This window comes from Populus alba, chromosome 7, assembly GCF_005239225.2.
Source record: "Populus alba chromosome 7, ASM523922v2, whole genome shotgun sequence".
Taxonomy (NCBI): Eukaryota; Viridiplantae; Streptophyta; class Magnoliopsida; order Malpighiales; family Salicaceae; genus Populus; species Populus alba.
Window position 1 is genome coordinate 6633258 of NC_133290.1, and position 19244 is coordinate 6652501.

The window sequence follows — 19244 nt, forward strand, 5'->3', positions numbered from 1 at the left end:
TTATTTTTATTTTTTTTATTTTAAATAATTCATGAAATTAAAATTTTCTTTCAATTTTATCCTTTTTTTTTTTTTTTTAATCTTTCACATCTGTTCCCTCGTTTTTTTATTGCTATTTTTTTTAATTGAACTTGGTTTCAATTGCATCCCTAAATATTTTATTTTATTTTTAGATTTAATCTTTATTCTTTTAATTATTATTTGTTTTTTTTTTTCCTTTTTTTATTGAAAATTTCTTTCTCGATTTCATCCCTTGATATTTTGTTGATTGAAATTTTATTAATTGAGAATTTAACTTCATGATTTTTTCAAGTTTGCATTCTATTCGATAATTCTAGTCTTAGAATCAGGGTCATGGATTTCAAAATTTAGCCCAAGTTGACATGGGTTTTTGAAGTCTTTTTTTACAATTGTTTTTTTATTTATTTTATTCTTCTATGAGATTATCTCAATATCATGTGTCGTGTTCCAGGTTTCATGGCTTAACCAAAGTTGACTTGGGCCAAGATTGTTTTGTTCAATTTATTTGTTGTTGTCTTAAGGCAAGTTTGTTTTTTTTTTGGGATAGTTTTTAAATTATTATTTTTTTACAATTTCATCTCATTTGTTTTTTTTTTTTTACAAATTTGATCATCATTATTTTTATTGTTATTTTTTATACTTTGACAAAAAAAAAATTAATTTGTATTTTTTTTATTTCATCCTTAAATATTAAATTGGTTAGAAATTGAGCTTTTTGATTGAACCCAGATTTAAGATTTCCTAGGTTATAATTTGATCCTTCTTAAGTTTTTTTTTTTTCATATGAAATTTGATTTTTATTCTTTTGATTGCTTTACACACACACACACACACACACTTTGGCAAATTTCTTAAATTAATTTTTTTTTTCTATTTCATCATTCAAAATTAAATTGATGCAGAATTGAGCTTCTTGATTGAGCCCAAATCTAGAATTTCTCGGGTTGTGAGATTTTGAGATTAACTTAAATTTAGAAGGTTTGCTCAAGTTTGCTTGTTTTGTTTTTCTCCTATTTTAAGCTCATTTTTCTTTAGTTTTACATTTCAGCATTTATTCAATTGGAGTTAGGCTTCATTATTTTTATTTATTTTTGTTCTATAATTTTTTTCACTAGTTTTAAAAATGATTTGCGTTACCTCAATTCTTTTTATTTGTCATTCTTTGTTGAATTTACTTTAACAAAATATTTAAATTGATTTTTTTTTTTCATCCTACAACATTAGATTGGTTGGTAACTAGTTTTCTATTTCAATTCCATCATTTAAGGCTAGAGTTTTTCAATATTAGGCATCGTGATTTTATTTGAATTCTTTTCTATTTATTTATCTTGATCCCATCACTTAGACTGTAAGTTTGACATGTTAAATTGAGTTTTTTTTTTTTAGGATGTTTTTTTTTAATTTAATATTTTTTTTTACATTATGTCCTTCAGCATTGGATTGTTTTTAGAATTAAGTTTTATAATATTTTATTTATTTATTTATTTATTTTTATTGGGTTATCTCCTTACATGATCCAGGTCATAGGGTGATCTGGAACGATCGTTGCTTGACACCTGGATTGGCCATGCAGAAAAAAAAAAAGTCTCGCTAAAGAAGATTTTCGGCAGGAGACTATCTTAAAAAAAAAAAACTGACGGTTTAGTTAGTATCCCACTTCCCCCTTATAATGGAGAAAGACTAGTTCCATGGGAATTGGTCAGCCTAATTTGTAGGACTTGCTTTACTATAGTAAACTGGTTACATAGTAAACTGATATATATATATATATATATATATATATATATATATATATATATATATATATATATATATAAACCCACGGAGGGGAAATGGAGAGTGTAATCAGTAGAGTAATTAAAAAGGAAAATAACAAAAACTCTTCTATTATGCAATTACATTCTGTGTTAGTATTTTTCTTTCTAGCCATAGTTTATTGAACGAATCAAGTTTGGCATCAGAGCAATCGTTCCTCGCTATGGCAAAACTTCTGGTTGATGGTGCTGACCAAGTCTGGATATTAGGCAATTGGTGAGTCTCTCTCTGTTCTGCATTGACGACCAGGAAGGAAGGACATCATCAAGCATGTCAGTTGAAGAAGAAGGTTACACCAGATCAGTCTGACCTTTCAGATAAGGTTGATAGGCTAACCACGCAACTAGAAACCATTCTAAAATGGATTCAAGCTCAACCATCATCATCGTCGTCCCCAGGACTAAAGAATGTTGGTGACGGGATTTCTCCTCCACGAGCTCGTTTGACGACTGAAAGGGATAAGACTCAGGATGATGACAACTCCCTATTAGTCACAGAAGCACGACCTCAACCTTTCAAAGTTGAAGCCAAGATAAACATTCCAATATTCGACGACACCATAGACGCAGAGAAGTTGGACTGTTGGTGTAAATATATTAATGACGCTGATTGTGCCACATGTCAAGTGATTAAAGGATGAAGTAGTTAAAATACTATTAGACAGTTAAAGTTGTTAATACTGTTAGACAGTTAGAAAAGCTGTTAATATTGAAGAAAAAAGCTGGTTTATATTTGCAGCTTCTGTTATAAATACATCTTTAATAATATAAAGTAATACAATGAAAAACAGTGAACATATTCATCTTTTTCCTTCAACTGTCAGCTGCTTTCTCTGCCTCTTCATTTCTCTTCTTAAATCTCTAGAATTCTTCTATACAAATCTGCTATCTTCATATGGTATCAGAGAAGGATTCTTGATCCTCTGCTTTTGCACATCTTGCTATTCTGCCTTTGTTATGTCTCTCATCAACAAACAATTCTCTCCAATTGTTTCTCTGTTTCTGCATTCCAAAAACAAAAAAAATGGTGACATCTTCTCAACTCTAGATTGTCCAATCTCCTATAACTTCCTTATTTTCTACGGTTTCTACTGCTGTGACAATTAAGCTTGATGATACAAATTATCTCACATTGCATTTTCATATACAAATCCTTCTTGAAAGTCATGGTATTTTAGGTTTTGTTGATGGTTCAAGGAAGTGTCCTAGCCGATTTGATACAGATTCTGATCTTGAAGGAGCTGAAACTGATGACTATCAAGTGTGGAAAATACATGATCGAGCATTAATGGAGTTGCTTATTGCCACTCTTTCTTCTACTGTAATTTCCTATGTTATTAGATGTGTCAGTGCTCATGATATGTGGATTCAGCTGAAGGATCGATTCTCTATAATTACCAAAGCATAAATTTTTTAGATGAGAAGTGAGCTTCAAAATATTAAAAAGGGATCAGAACCAATTTCTCATTATTTGCAAAAAATTAAAGACGAAAGAGATCATCTTTCTACAGTAGGAGTTTCTTTTGAGGGTGATAACATGGTGATTTTGGCTCTTAATGGCTTGCCTTTTGATTATAACACATTTAGGTGTATGATTAGAGGCAGAGATAATACAATGTCTCTTAAAGATTTTTTTATCTCAATTACTTGCTGAAGAAGCCACTCTTGAGCACACTCAGTCTACATCTCCTTTTATTTCTGCAATGTTGTCTCAAAATCAGACATTTCAAGGCAAGGCTCTTGTTCTTGGTGAAAGATCTTCTGCTTCTTATTCTAATCTTCAACCTCAAGGATACTCTTTAAGCTCGAAGACCTTCCCATCTTCTTACCTTTCATCTGGCTTTAATGGGGGTTTTAATGGTCATCATGGAATTTTCCATGGTTCCACAGGTGGTTTCAATGGTCCTAATACCATGTTCGCCAACAGTGGCCACTCTAACAATAGAGGTTCTTATTTTAAAGGTCGTGGAAGAAGTCGTGATCATTATCAATCTAGTCCACGTCTTTATCAAGTTCCTTCTTCTAGTCCTGATATTCTTGGTCCTGGCATTAACATTCCCATTTGTCAAATCTGTAGCAAGAAAGGACATGTAGCTGTTGATTGCTATCAACGACATAATCATTCATCTTCTTCTACCTCTTTAGTCCCATTTTAGATTTGTTGGAAATTTAGCCATTCTGCTATTCAGTGCCATTATTGAGGCAATTTCTCCTATTAAGGCAGATCATCTTCCACTAATCTTAGTGCAATGCATGCAAATTTTCCTTCATCTACTTTTGCTAAGCAATTTTGGATTGCTAATACTAGAGCAAAACAACTCATATGACTTCTAATTTAGCTCAACTCAACCTAACCACTCCTTTCTCAAGATCATATACTATTGCTACTGTAGACGGTTCAGGTTTGAGCATTTCTAAAATTGGTTCTTTTATTCTGTATGTTCCACAATGCTCATTCAAATTAACATAATTTTTATATGTGCCTAAGCTATCACAACCCTTGTTATCAGTTTGTAGGTTATGTAAAGATAACAATTGCAGATTTATTTGTGATGCTTTTGGTTTTTGTATTCAGGACAAGATTATAGGGGAGGTTTCTTCTCCAGGGACTGTGTAGAGATGATTTATATCTTATCCCTTTATCCATCCCACACTCTTGACTATCACATTCATTCTCCTTTTTAAAGAATCAATTCTGCTATCTTGGTTACCAAGTAAAAACATGTCTCTGGCACAACCATTTTGGTCATCCTTCTAACAAAATCACTTCTACTCTTTTACATCAAAATCAGATTCCTTTTACTTCAAACCATTCCAAATTAGTCTGCACTACTTATTTAGAAGGAAAATTTGTGAAACTTCCTTTCTTTTACCCAGCAATTAAGTCTGCAACACCTTTAGAAGTCATTTATAGTGATGTGTGGGGTTCTTATCCTACTATTTTTGTTGATGGTTTTCGATGTTATGTTAGTTTCATAAATGAATGCACTCAGTTCACTTGGATTTTTCTGATGGGAAATAAATGAGAGGTTTATTTCATATTTGTCTCGTTTCATGCTTTCTTGGTCACTCAATTTTCTGCCAACCTACGCATTTTTTAGAGTGATGGCGGTGGTGAGTACCTAAATAATTCCTTCAAGCAATACTCCTTACTAAAGACATTATTCATCACATATTTTGTCTATACACTCCTGAACAGAATGGTCTTGCTGAGAGGGAGCATAGACATATTTTAGAAACAGTAATCACTTTGTTACAAACTGTCAATCTCCCTTCTAAATTTTGGTTTCATGCTTGTGTTATTTCTATTTATTTGATTAACCGGATGCCTTGTCCAATTCTTCAGCTAAAATCTCCTTATCTTTTACTGTATGGTTCTATACCAGTCCTCACTCATTTAAAGATCTTTGATTGTGCATGTTTTCCTCTACTCAAGCCTTACAACACACAAACTTCAGCCCAAAACTTCCACTTGTATTTCTTTGGGATATACAGGTCAATACAAGGGGTATATCTGTTTTTCTCTCCTAACTAATTAGTGCTTTATGACTCGTCATCTCATCTTTGATGAATTTATGATTCCATACATTTCTGTGCCTACAATTTCCTCTTCTCCTACTCATTCCTCCCCTCTTTCTCCACCTTCTGTTTCTCTACACAATGTTGTCTTACTTGCATGCTTTACCTTATCATCCACCATGAGCACTACTACCTTTTTGGATACATTGCCTTCCCCCACCATTTCTCCAACTTTATCAGGTTTGGATTCTGCTGCACAATTTTCTCTCCTTAAGGATCCTGATTTTCATCTTGAGAATCTTTGTGTAGTCTTGCCTCTTTCACTTATGAATCTTAACCCAATGAAAACCAGGTCTAAGAATGGTATCTTAAAAAAGAAGGCTTATTCTACTATTGTTCAGTTTATTAATTTTTCTCCAGTTGAACCAAGTTCATTCAAAACTGCGTCTAAAATTGTTGAATGGTAGTCTGCTATGTGAGAGGAAATTGATGCTCTTCATGCACACTTGGGACTTGGTTCCCCTCCCACATGCCAAAAATCTTGTAGGTTTAAAATGGGTTTATAGAATCAAGAAAAATACAGATGGTTTTATTGCTAGACATAAGGCACGCCTCGTTGCCAAAGGCTTCAGTCAAGAAGAGGGCATTGATTATAATATTGAAACATTTATTCCTATAGTGAGACCCACTATTGTTCGGTTGGTATTGGCTCTTGCAGCTCAGTTTCATTGGCCTTTAAGGCAACTTGATGTTACAAATGCATTTCTGCATGGTATTATTCAAGAAAAGGTTTATATGACTCAACCATAAGGTTTTACAAGCAAGCTTTATCCTGACTTTATTTGCAGACTACGCAAGTCCTTGTATGGGTTAAAACAAGCTCTTCATGCATGGAATAACAGGTTTACAAGTTTCTTACGTAGCTTGGGATTTCAGGCTTCTCTTACTGATCCTTCTTTATTTGTTCAACACTCCTCTTATGGCACTGTGATTTTACTTCTTTATGTAGATGATATTCTTCTCATAGGTAGTCATTCATCTCTCCTTACATCAATTATTGATGCCATAACTCGGGAATTTGATATGAAGGATTTAGACCAGTTGATATAATTTTTGGGATTGTAGGTTTCTTATTCTTCCTCTGGCTTGTTTGTATCTCGATCTAAATATATCAAGGAATTGCTTAATCGGGTTGATTTATAAAATTCAAAGTCATGTGCCACTCCTTATCTTCCCTATAATCACCTGCTCAAGGATAATGGTAAGCCTTATTCTCGTCCATAACAGTATAGTAGTATTGTTGGAGCTCTGTAGTATCTAACCTTCACACGTCCTGACATTGACTTCTTTGTCAATCAAGCTTGCCAATTCATGCATAATCCCATGGAATCTCATGTTGTTGTAGTGAAACGAATCTTGAGATATCTCAAGGGTACTTTTGCCTATGGAATTCACTTTCAGCCTGACACTCTTAATCTGCAAGCTTACAATGATGCTGATTGGGATGGTGATCCCATGATCATCGTTTTATTTTTGGTTTTGTTGTTTACTTAGGATCCAGTCCTATTTCATGGGCTTCTAAGAAACAACATACTGTTTTACGATCGTCTGTTGAGGTTGAATATAAAGCTCTTGCTATTGCTGCTGCAGAGCTCACTTGGATTCATCAGCTGTTCTGTGGTATGCATGTTCCCTTGCTTATTCCTTCTTTAATTCATTGTGATAATATCTTTGCTTTTTCTCTCGCTTCCAAACCAATGTTTCTGAAGCATCTTTAGATTGATTATCATTTTGTTAGAAAATGTTTTATCAAAGGTGACTTGCTTGTTCAATATGTTTCTTCTGCAGATCATCTTAATGACATTCTCACTAAGGGTCTTTCTTTTCCATTGTTTCATCACCATTGCTCCAATCTTATGCTTGGCTCCTCCATGAATAAGATTCCGGGGGAATGTAAAGATAGTAATGATTCTGATTGGTGCCATATGTCAAATAATTAAAGGATGAAGTAGTTAAAATACTGTTAGACAGTTAAAGTTGTTAATACTGTTAGCCAATTAGAAAAGCTGTTAATATTAAAGAAAGAAGCTAGTTTATGTCTGCAGCTTCTGTTATAAATAATGTAAAGTAATACAATGAAAAACAGTGAACATATTCATCTTCTTCCTTCAACTGTCAGCTGCTCTCTCTGCCTTCTTCATTTCTCTTCTTAAATCTCCATAATTCTTCTATGCAAATGTGCTATCTTCATACTTGGGTGGATCGGTTGGAGACCTATTTCATGCTCTATGGATTCAGTAGTGCCGAGAAAGTTGCATTCGCACGATTGAAAGTAACTAGCCATGCATTGGCTTGGTGGAATGCATTCTTGAAGACCAACGATGATAGAGAGATAAGCTGGAAGGAATTTACTAAACTTTTACGCCAAGAATTCTACCCGATGGGGTACTCTCAAGACCGTTCGTTGCGTTGGCACAATCTAAGGCAGAGACAGAATCAAACAGTACAAGAATACACTACAGAGTTCCGTTGACTAGCAGTAACACTAGGAATTAGCCTTGACAACGAAGACGTTTTATCAACAAATCCAAAATGAATTTGTGGCTGGCTTATATCAACAAATCCAAAATGAATTATGCTTATACCAGGCCACTAGTGTCTCCAATGCCAGTAGCATTGCTATGGCCATAGAACAGAAGAACAAACCTAGCGGGCAACGTACTCCAGACAATGGCAAAGAGAAGAGTGGTGGCAAAAAAAACTCTAAGAAGTACACCCAAAAAGTTATCTCATCGTCTTTATCCAAATCTACTAAATTTTGTGAGCATTGTAAACTTTCAGGGCATGAGAAGAGGAAATGCTGGAAGTTACATCCTGAACTTTTTCCCACAAAATGGAAAAAGGACGACAAAGGCAAACGCACAATGACAGCAGCGATTTTCGATGATCACATTGAACTCGGACAGGTCGAAAAGGCAGATATTAGTTTGTCTTTGATGGCAATGCCGAAGGAGACAACCCCGAATCTGCTGACTGTATTCGACGAGAAAGAGGAGCTATTCACACTACGGATTCAAGTAAAACACAAAATCATTGAAGCAATCTTTGACACCGGTAGTCAAAAGAATTTGATCTCAGCAAGCTTGGTTCAAAAATTCGGACTTGAAACAATTCCACATCCTCGACCATACCCACTTGGATGGATACAGAAGGAACTCAAGATTTATCGTTAGTGCAAATTCCGTTTTGCCATCACTAATCAATACATTGATGAGGTAACTTGTGAAGTGGTACCTTTAGATATTTGCCGAGTGATTTTTGGCAATCCATATTTGTGGGAGCGAGATGCTATGTATCACCGACGTGCTCAACAATACTAATTTGAGAACGATGGGAAGAAGTACATTGTCAACAAAGATCGAGCATGCTAAAAGGTGGACTTAGTAACTGCCTGCCAGGCAAGAAGAATGATAAATGCTTCTTAAAAGTTTGTCCTAATGATGACTCGACCAGTAGAAAATGAGGTAAAAGCCTCAAGCCTAACATTATCATGTAGAGCACTGGATAGCAAGCTGAATTAATTACCTGGCAAGTATACTAATTTGTTTACAAAAGTAGGAGGACTTCCTCGAAAGCGAGCAGTAGAGCATGAAATCCAAGTCATCTCCGAGTCCACATTACCTAATCTTTGCATGTATCGCAATTCAGTGATGGAGAATGAAGAGATCAAGCAACAGGTAATTGAATTATTGGACACATGTGTCATTAAACCAAGCAACTCTCCTTGCGGCTCACCAATTATACTTGTACCGAAGAAAGATGGAGGTTGGCGTATGTGCATAGATTACAGAGCTTTTAACAAAATTACTATCAAGAACCGATACCCTCTTCCACACATTGATGACTTATTGGATCAATTAATACCATCTTCACCAAGCTAGATCTGAAATCTGGATATCATCAAGTTCAAATTTGAAAGGAGGACACATGGAAGACAGCATTCAAAACACGAAAAGGATTATTCGAGTGGCTTGCAATGCCCTGACAACATTCATGCGACTCATGAATGATGTCCTTCGACCCTTCATTGATAACTTTGTCATCGTATACCTCGACGATATCCTGATGTATAGCTGCTCTTGGGAAGAACATCTTGTGCATGCATGTACAACAGGTGTTTGGGATCTTGGAAGAACATCAATTGCGCCTCAACCGTAAGAAGTGTGAGTTTGGTAAACAAACCTTAATTTATCTTGGGTTTATAGTAGGTGGTGGCGAATTAAGAGTTGATCCTGCCAAGGTGAAAGTGATCATAGAATGGCCACATCCCCGCTCAGCTTGTCAGTACCTTCGAAAGTTTATTCAGAATTTTTCTCTTCTTGCTTCTCCTCTCCATTCATTGACTAAAGCCAATCAAGCCTTTGTCTGGACAAATGAACATGAGGACACATTTCTCTTGTTAAAGAGGAAGATCAGCGAGGCGCCCGTTCTTGCCTTGCCGGATCTGCAAAAGCCATTTGAGATTGAAATTAAGGGATACATCACGATATGCAATGGGGGCTGTTCTAATACATGAAGAACGACCTGTGGCATATCACTCAGAGATGTTTCAGGGTGCTGCGAAGAATTACCCAACATATGACAAAGAGCTGCTGGCCCTATACACCAAGCAGTGAAGCATTGGCACGTCTATCTCTTTGGTAAAAGAGACGGTGTTACACACTAACCATCGACCATTACAATATTTGAAGACACAGGCTCGATTACAGCAAGCTCGGCACATTAAGTGGATGGCATACCTACAACAATTTCACCTGATGATCAAGTATAAGAAGGGTAGTCATAACAAGTTGGCAGATATGTTGTCCCGACCACCAGTAACAGCACTTTGTTTATCAGTATTCATGCAAGTGCAGCCAACTTTGCATGAGGAGTATATTGACTGGTATAAGGAGGATCCTGACTTTCAAAAAGCATTAGCAGAGGTGTAGTTAGGAAGACCATCTGAGTTCATACTACGTGATGGACTTTTGTACAAAAGGGAAACTCGTATGCATACCACGAGCTGATGAGAGGGTGAGATCATACGGGAGGCACATACATCAAAGATTGCTGGTCACTTTGGGGTGACAAAGACATTACAAAATTTGATTCGCTGTGTTTTTTGGCCACGAATACAACAGGACGTGGCCCGCTTCGTAAGTGGATGTGTGATGTGTAGCACATCTAAACTTGCAAATCGTAAGGTTGGATTATACACCCCACTGCCTGTTCCAACACGTCCATGGGAGAGTATCTCTATGGATTTCTTGGGTGGTCTTCCAATGACTCGGCGAGGAAATGACTACCTGTATGTATTAGTCGATAGGTTCTAAAAAATAGTGGTACTCATGCCTTGCAAGAAGAAGGTCACTGGTGAAGCAGCAGCACGATTCTTCTTTGAAAATGTATGGAAGTTATTTGGCCTCCCTAACTCGATTGTATCTGATCGAGACAGCAGGTTCTTGAGTAAATTTTGGTGTGCTCTGTGGGCAATGATGGACACTAAGCTGAAAAGGAGTACCGCATTCCATCCTCAAAGTGATGGTCAGACTGAAGTGGTTAACAAGACTATTGTCCACCTTCTACGAGGATACAATGCTCGCCACCCCAAAACCTGGGATGAGAGCATCCCATTTTTGCAGTTCGCCATCAACCACACATTGCACAGCTCAACAAACAAGTCACTATCAGAAGTTTGTTCGGGCTTCTCACCTCAGAGTCCCTTTGATTTGGAGTTCACCATTGAGTCAACCTCACAATTAGAAAAAGGTGAAGGTGACAGGATACGAGCACAACGTTTTGTGGATCAAATCAGGAAGATACATCATAAAGTGGAGCAGCAGCTGCAAAAGGCTCAACAAAAATACAAAGAGCGCCACGACAGACATCACAAACAGGGTAATTTCCAAGAAGGTGACCTTGTTTGGTTGCATTTGGGCAAGGATAGGCTGCTCGGAGAAGGTAAAAAACTCAGGCCAATCCGGTGTGGACCGTTCAAAATTATTCGCAAGATTGGAGATAATGCTTGTCAACTGGAGCTACCAGCTTTTATGGAAATGTACTCCGTAGTCAACGTCGAGAAATTGAAGCTCTTTGAGCCATCCATGCTTGACGATGAGCCCAATGGAACTCTACCTACGGTGGAAGATTTGGTGACTGAGAAAGAAGTTATACTATCGTGGAGAGGAAAACAATTACCACCCGACGTGGCGCAAGGGAATCCTTCAGGATCGGAAGAAAAGGCCAACGTCCAAGTGAGACAAAATGGTTCTCACGGGAAGCTGGACAAGCTCAGTTTCCTCGTCTCCAATTCTAGAACCAGCAGGAGCTGGCTCGTCCTAGCAAGGGAAGCCATGATCTGGGACGATCGTTGGTTGACACCTGGATTGGTGTGTGTGTGTGTGTGTGTATAAAACCCATGGAGTGGAAGTCGAGAGTGTAATCAGTAGAGTTATTTAAAAGGAAAATAACAAAAAATCTTCTGTTATGCAATTACATTCTGTGTTAGTATTTTTCCTTCTAGTCATCGTTTATTGAACGAATCACAGTGTAATCAGGTTTTGTTTTCTTTCTATTAACTTATCCAGGTCTCGTTAGCTGACTTGTATATTTGGTATCCTCACTTTAGTTGTCTCATGCTGTTTTTTTCTTTACTTTTCCTGTTTTTTTGCCCTTTTGACTAGGTGGAATATTAATAATTATGATTTAGAAATCTTCATCAAGAGTTTTATAATTTAGAATGTCGTAAAAAATCAGGTTGATAATTTCCATTAATGTAATTCAATAATTATATTATTTTATTCCAAATCCAACTATGGTGTATATTAATTCAAACACTTAGTTATATTAAAAATCTTCATCAAGAGTTTCATCAAAAAAGTTTTTTTAACATTTATATAATTTTCATTAGTATAAAAGTCTTCTATATTCACCTATTCAAGTTGATGTATAAGGATTAATTAGGTTTTTTTTCCTGAAAAAATAAACATGGTTGTTATGGATATTGTAGTTAAAATTAATCAAATTAACAATTAAAAAAAAACTAAAAAAGAATGTGTTTTTACCGCATCCTCATGGGAACTCCCCCTCACAAGTCAACGTGGATTACCTGTTCACCAAGCAAATCGTAAAAATAAATAAATATTACTGGGTTGTGTCAAAACCTTTATCATCATATCTTTTAACAAAAATAAAATAAAAATACCACTCCTCTTGAATGCAGGGCTACATGGTAAGCTGAATAGTCTTCCACCTACGATTTTTTGTTAATTAACTGTATGAACATTCCTCTTGAATGCATGGAATATGAAATTGCCTTTTTTTTGAAACATTTTTCTCATCAATTAATTGTATGTGTTTATCTTGTTCCTTGAACAGCTTGCTTTTTAAACAAAATTGGTTTTCACTCCATACTGTAGTTTGAGGTGAAGGTTTCGTGATGGTTTCTGCCATTGTTGTGTGCTCTACCTGTTTTTATGCAGAAGACAGCTATTATATATTAGGTAAACCTTCTAGTTTTGCTTTAATTTTAAATTAATCGGGTGTTTGACCCTTTTTTTTAATCGTTCATTTTCATCTTTCTTCATTTGAATTGCTGTCTTTTATCTTTGCCTCTAATTTAAGCTAAGATCGATCCTTTCATGGCTTCTTGTTCATGTAACTTTCCTTGCTAGTTGCATATATACCTATTCTTTCTCTTCGTAGCTTTTAGTGTTGTTGATGTGAAAGCTTTTGGATCTCTCATTCAATTAAATGAGCTCTTTTTTTTAAGGAATTTCTTTCTCCTCCTTTCTCTTTCCATTTGCTGTTCCTTTTTTGTTTTTAACTTTCTTTTATGCTTGTTATCATGCAAGTTTCAAGCCTACTTTTATTCTTTTTTGATTAGCACTTTATATATATATATATATATATATATATATATATATATATATATATATATTTCCTACTTTTCCCTTTGTTTTATTTTTCTTTAATGGATATAAACATTTGAAAAAGAGGAGTATGCCTCGGAAAATAACAAGGTGATAGCTATCCAACATCATCTATTAAGAAAAATAAAACAGAGAGAAAAGTAGGAAAAAATATATATATATATATATATATATATATATTATATTGTTACAGAATAATATAAATTAAATTTTAAAATCTTATCTAAAAGTTTAAATTATTGGGTTGAGATGATTCTTTAACATGGTATCAGAGTCTTGATGACCAAGTGGTCACAAGTTTAAATCTCACCATCCTTATTTATTTGATAAAAATTAAGCACAAGGTACTGTGAGCCTGTGCAAGTTTCAAGTCCAAAAAGCTTTTACTTGAGGGGGTGTGTTAGAGAATAATATAAATCATATCTTGAAACCTTATCTAAAAGTTTAAGTTATTGGGTTGAGATGGTTTTTTTACATGATATCAAAGCTTTGATGACCAAGCGGTCATGAATTCGAATCTCACCATCCCTATTTATTTGATAAAAATTAAGCACAAGGTAAAGTGGACTTATGCAAATTTCAAGCCCAAAGGGCTTTCACTTGAGGGGTTATGTTAGAGAATAATATAAAGTATATCTTAGGATCTCACTTAAAAACTTAAGCTATTGGATTGAGATGGTTCTTTGACACTCTTTTGTTCTTCTTGCATCCTTTTAAGAATAATATATGGTTTGTTATAAGGGATTTTAACCTTTTTCCCTGGAAAATACACAAAATAATTATTTTGGCTAAAATAAAATTTGTTCATACATAAGCATATGCATGTAATTGTCTAGTAGAAAACAATTTAACAAGGACCCTGAGGAAAAAAAAGTTGTGGAAATTACATTGTTTTATACATTCTAAGCACATCTTACATAAGAGATCAAAGTGTTAAAGTTATTTAATGGGAAAAGGGAAAGCCTAAAGTTTGATTATGAAATTATAGTCATTTAAGTGATCCTTAAAGATTATACATATCCACTTGTGTGGCGTCGTGACAATCATCTTTCTAGAACAAGATATTGTTTTTAGTGACTTGGTCATATGCACATAAAACTTTATATATATATATATATATATATATATATATATGCTAGAGTGAACATCTTCTTGTAAAACTATATATGTATATATTGTTTATGTACAAGCTAAACCTTTCTAGCATATAGTTGTAACCAACAAAAAAGATAACCCCTCCCTCTTATTTTACATGTTTTGTACACCTTCCTAAACGTTAATGTGGGAAACAAGCATACTCAAATGAATGACATTCTCATATGACTTCAAGCAAAGAAAAAAAATGCTACGATAGCCCCTCATGCATCTATTGTCTAGAAAGATAAATATCAAGGTTTCATGGTAAAAGAATTGAGTTCTATAACCCAAACCCGAAAGGTTATCTCTTTTCTATAAAACTATACCAACAAATTAGCACATTTTTTATTTATAAAAAGAATGAACTTCATTCATCCATAGAGACCTACATAGAAAGAAAAGACCTCTTGCCCTCGTGCTAACCTATAAAAAGAAGATATATAAACAAAACAATGGAGCCTAAACAAGCATGCCTTACAACAATGTAAACATTAAATGAATGGCAACCCAGTTCAACAAAGTATACTGCTAACCTATAAAAAGAAGATATATAAACAAAACAATGGAGCCTAAACAAGCATGCCTTACAACAATGTAAACATTAAATGAATGGCAACCCAGTTCAACAAAGTATACTGCTTTTTCCACGTAAATATACCAAGCAATAAAGGAAAATTCAAGGAACCTGTGAGAGCAGTGATTGCTTGGCATGTCTTGCTCTAGATGAATAATATGTTGTTATAAGATTAAGAAAATTATAACATCTAAAAAGATGGTGAATTAGGCATACAACTAATGTTAATAAATAATACAAATTAATTTAAATAAACACAATCACCAATAATATAATTAAAGTATTTAAAGTAAATAGATAAATGAGAGAATATGCAAACTTATTTTTAACGTGGTTGAGCAAACTTAAATCCAAACCTCAAGTACCAAACTATATTCGAGTATTGTATTCTTTAACTTGTCCAAATTTTAAGGTACCGTTTGGTATTATGGTTGGAACTGTGTTTTGTTCCAACCACAATTTATAATCGTTTGGTAAATATTTTGAAAACAGATTTTAAAGATGGGTCCCACTAAAAATTAAGTTTTTACCGCCAGTTTTGGTGAAGCAAAATATTCCTGCTTTTCACTTTTGCCCGCCTGTTGCCAAGAGAAAGAAAAAACTCAAAGGCCCACCTAATTTGTTGTTTGCTTCCCTCCTTCAGCTCAAGTAGGAGTTTTTAATATTTCTTTGGCAATCATCATCATCTGAACACTGCCAAATGGATTTACTCACTTGGCACTATTTACGTGAACAGTTCCAGGTAAATAAATTCACGGGTCACTATTCACGTGAACAGTGACTCCACTGTTCATTGAATTGAGTCTAACCCAAAAAAAATTTTATTTTTTTAATTGTGTTTTATAGTATTTAATATTATTCAATAACACTATATAAATTGAAAGGAGATCGCATGACGACGTATCATTTGTAGAATTTGATCGTAATTTCAATTTTGTTTCTGATGATATTTTATTAAATTAAAAAACCATCAATATTAATATATATATCTTTTTTTAGTTATTTTATAACCTCAATTTAAAAAGCATTTTTAACCAAACACATTAAACTACTTTTTATTCAACCTCAATTTCAACCATAGTTTTAACCAAATATATATAAATACCAAACCAACTTCAACCAAAAGTACTTTTTATAAAATAATTTTTTTTCAAATCACAACCACAAAAGCTACCATAATACCAAACACACTTCTGAACACTGACCACTTGATGAATCTAAACTAAAATTTTTACACCACTTGAAGATATTATCTCTTCAAGATTTTTCTCTCACTTAAAGAAATGTCCTCTTTATTATTATTTTTTTTCTTGGTGAAAATACCTTACCAAAACCAAGAGATTTTTCCTAACTCTTAAAATTTTACAGGTGTGATTTTTATTATCACAAATTACTTTTTTAATAAAATGGATATTATGATTGAAACTTTTGGCATCTTAATATCTCATAAGATAACATTTTTAGGATTAGAAAGTATTTAAGTATAATAAGAATGAGAATGTATACTCGTGTGCTCGATTATGAAGGTTTGATTGTACAAATTTAAGTATAATCAAGGATTGATATTTTTGTAGCATCTTTGCACTTATAATAGCTTGTATATGTACATGTTCAAAGTCCCTCTCAAACTTTTTTATTTTATTATATATATATATATATATATATATATAATATATATATATATATATATATATATATATTCTTAGCAAAAACTAGTTGTTTATAGATGTTACAATCCCATAGATGACTCAAATGGTTGACCGGTTTATATTGGTCAAGTCAATCGATCAAATGGTTCCTGTAGAATTTCCAAGTGTTCATCACTAATAAATAAGCGGTCGCCCAATTCATTTGGTCATACCAAATGATCAATCGGTTCATGTAGAATTTCTAACTTTAATATATTAATCTAGGTGAATTCTTTAAACTGTCTATCTTAGATTATATCATATAATTCATCAATCTTTTTTTAACGTATACATAGTAAAGTGTGTGAGTTCATTTTATTTGTGATGTCACAATAAGATATAAAGATTTACAATATAGCACTAAAATGAATATTAAACCTAAGTCTTCACTTTACTTTTTATTTAACTTTTTGATTGGTTTTTTTTTTATGAAATCCTTAATGCTTGTTGATATGATTTTTTTTATAAAAACTATTTAAAAATTATTCTCAACCAAATATATTATAAATGTTTGACCTAAAGGTCAACACATTGAACTAATTCCCTTTCTTTGTATTCTGTTATTCCCTTCTTTCTTGTTATCTCCCTTCCTTTTATTTTTATTTTTTGGTTATGGATGTCTAAAAACCTCTCTTTTTACTAGATGTTTTGCAACTCTAAGGTCTTGTGTGTATGGTACAAGAAAGCTAGGGTTTTTGGTTATTGCATATTGCTTGTTGTTTTATGTTTATATCTATGTGTTTCTTCTTCTTCTTCTTTTGTCTTGTTTAAGAAGATGAGGGAGAGTCCTCGTTCTTTTTATGTAAGTGGCGGCTGGTGAAGCTCTCGTTGTAATGGCGATGTCGCGGTGGCTTGGTATTACTGAATCTGATGTTATGGTCGTTGGCACTACTGCTTATCAGAGGCCAATGGTTTGGTTTGAAAGGAGAGGTCAAGTTTGCTGGTTTTCAATTGGTTGAGCTCATAGTGGTTGTGGCGTTACTAGAGAGAGTTCAACTTTCATAGAAAGTTGTGCATAATAATAAGGGATGATGAAGAGTGACAAGGAGAGTGGGGACTTTTTATGTTTTTCTTTTATATATGGTTGGTGGTAATACAAAAAAAAAAAGGGTTGTTAGGTTTTTTGCGAGAGAGAGTAGGGATCCATTTTTATGGTATTTTTTATCTTCTATCTTAGATTCTCATCTTGATTATAGCCCCCCCAACTCCCCCTCTTTTCTTTTCTTTTCTTTTCTTTTTCTATGAGAGTTTCTCACTAGTTATAGTCAAAATAATTTTGCTTATTCTTCTCAATGCTTGGTCCCCAAGAAACTTGGTGATCAAGAACCTTAAATTCATTTTGGTCCTTTATTTTTCTTTTTTGTACTTTTGACCCCCTTGTCCATTTTTTTTTATCTATTTGTTTTCTATTATTTTTTATTTATTTTGATTTTTAAAAAACAACATCAACTCGATGAGAAAAAAATAATCAATGATTTTGAAATAGGCATTTAATAGTTGAATGTGTTGAAAGTAAATTTTTGAATTTTGAATTCTTTCAAAAAGACTTTGAAAATAACAAAAAAGACGTGAATGCAACATAAATATATTTTCTCTTTTTTCATATTTTAAAATATTTTGAAAATTGAGTAAAAAATTGGGTTATCACAATACATATCACAAAAAAAAAAAAAACAAATTGGTTGCTTCTTTATTTATTTTGATTGATTCTCCTCCTCAACTAGTCTTAACCTTTTTTCTCTATGCTATTTTGAGAAAAAAATAGTTGGAGCTATCTTTTTTGTTCTTGTTTTTGTTAATTTTTTTTTAATTTATATATCATCTCTTGGTTTTTACGTTTGCCTTAAAAATAGTTGTTTGATGCCTTTTTTTTTTCTTCCTATTTGCAATTGTATATGAACGGATTGTAGCTCTTCTTTTGTTCATCTTCTACTTTGTTTGAGGTATTTATGTTTTTTGACCCGTGTAGCAATCATGAGAATTACTATTCACTTTGAGATTATGTGTTTGTCTATCATTTTGTTTTCTCTTTTAAGTTGCTATCTTGCCTCTCATTCCTTATGCTTTCCTCTTTTACGCATTTAATTTTGTCCATTCAACTTTTACTTAGGTGATAGATTGATTAGGATTTTGCCTTGGTTTTTTTGTTTAAATTTTATTTTTTACATTAACCAATTAACTCTTTCAATTCTACTATTGTTCTTTTACTTTGCTTCTAATTTTGGCCTATATCTTTTTTAACTTAATGTCTTAGTCGATTGGTTTGTGTCTTGTTTATAATGATTCCTTTTCTAGTTATTCCCTTATTCTTTTTTTCTTTTTTTAAGTTTCAATGTTGTTGTTGAGTTAGTTTCTAGGTTTCCCTATTCAATTATATGATCTTTTGTCTTTATTTTAAGTAGGGGGTTTATTTGTTCTACTTTTGCTTCATGGTTGTTGTTTATTTGTTTTTTTCCCTCCTTTTATATTTTTTGTTTTTCATGTTCTATATCAGCTTTGTTGTGCTTTAGATTAACCA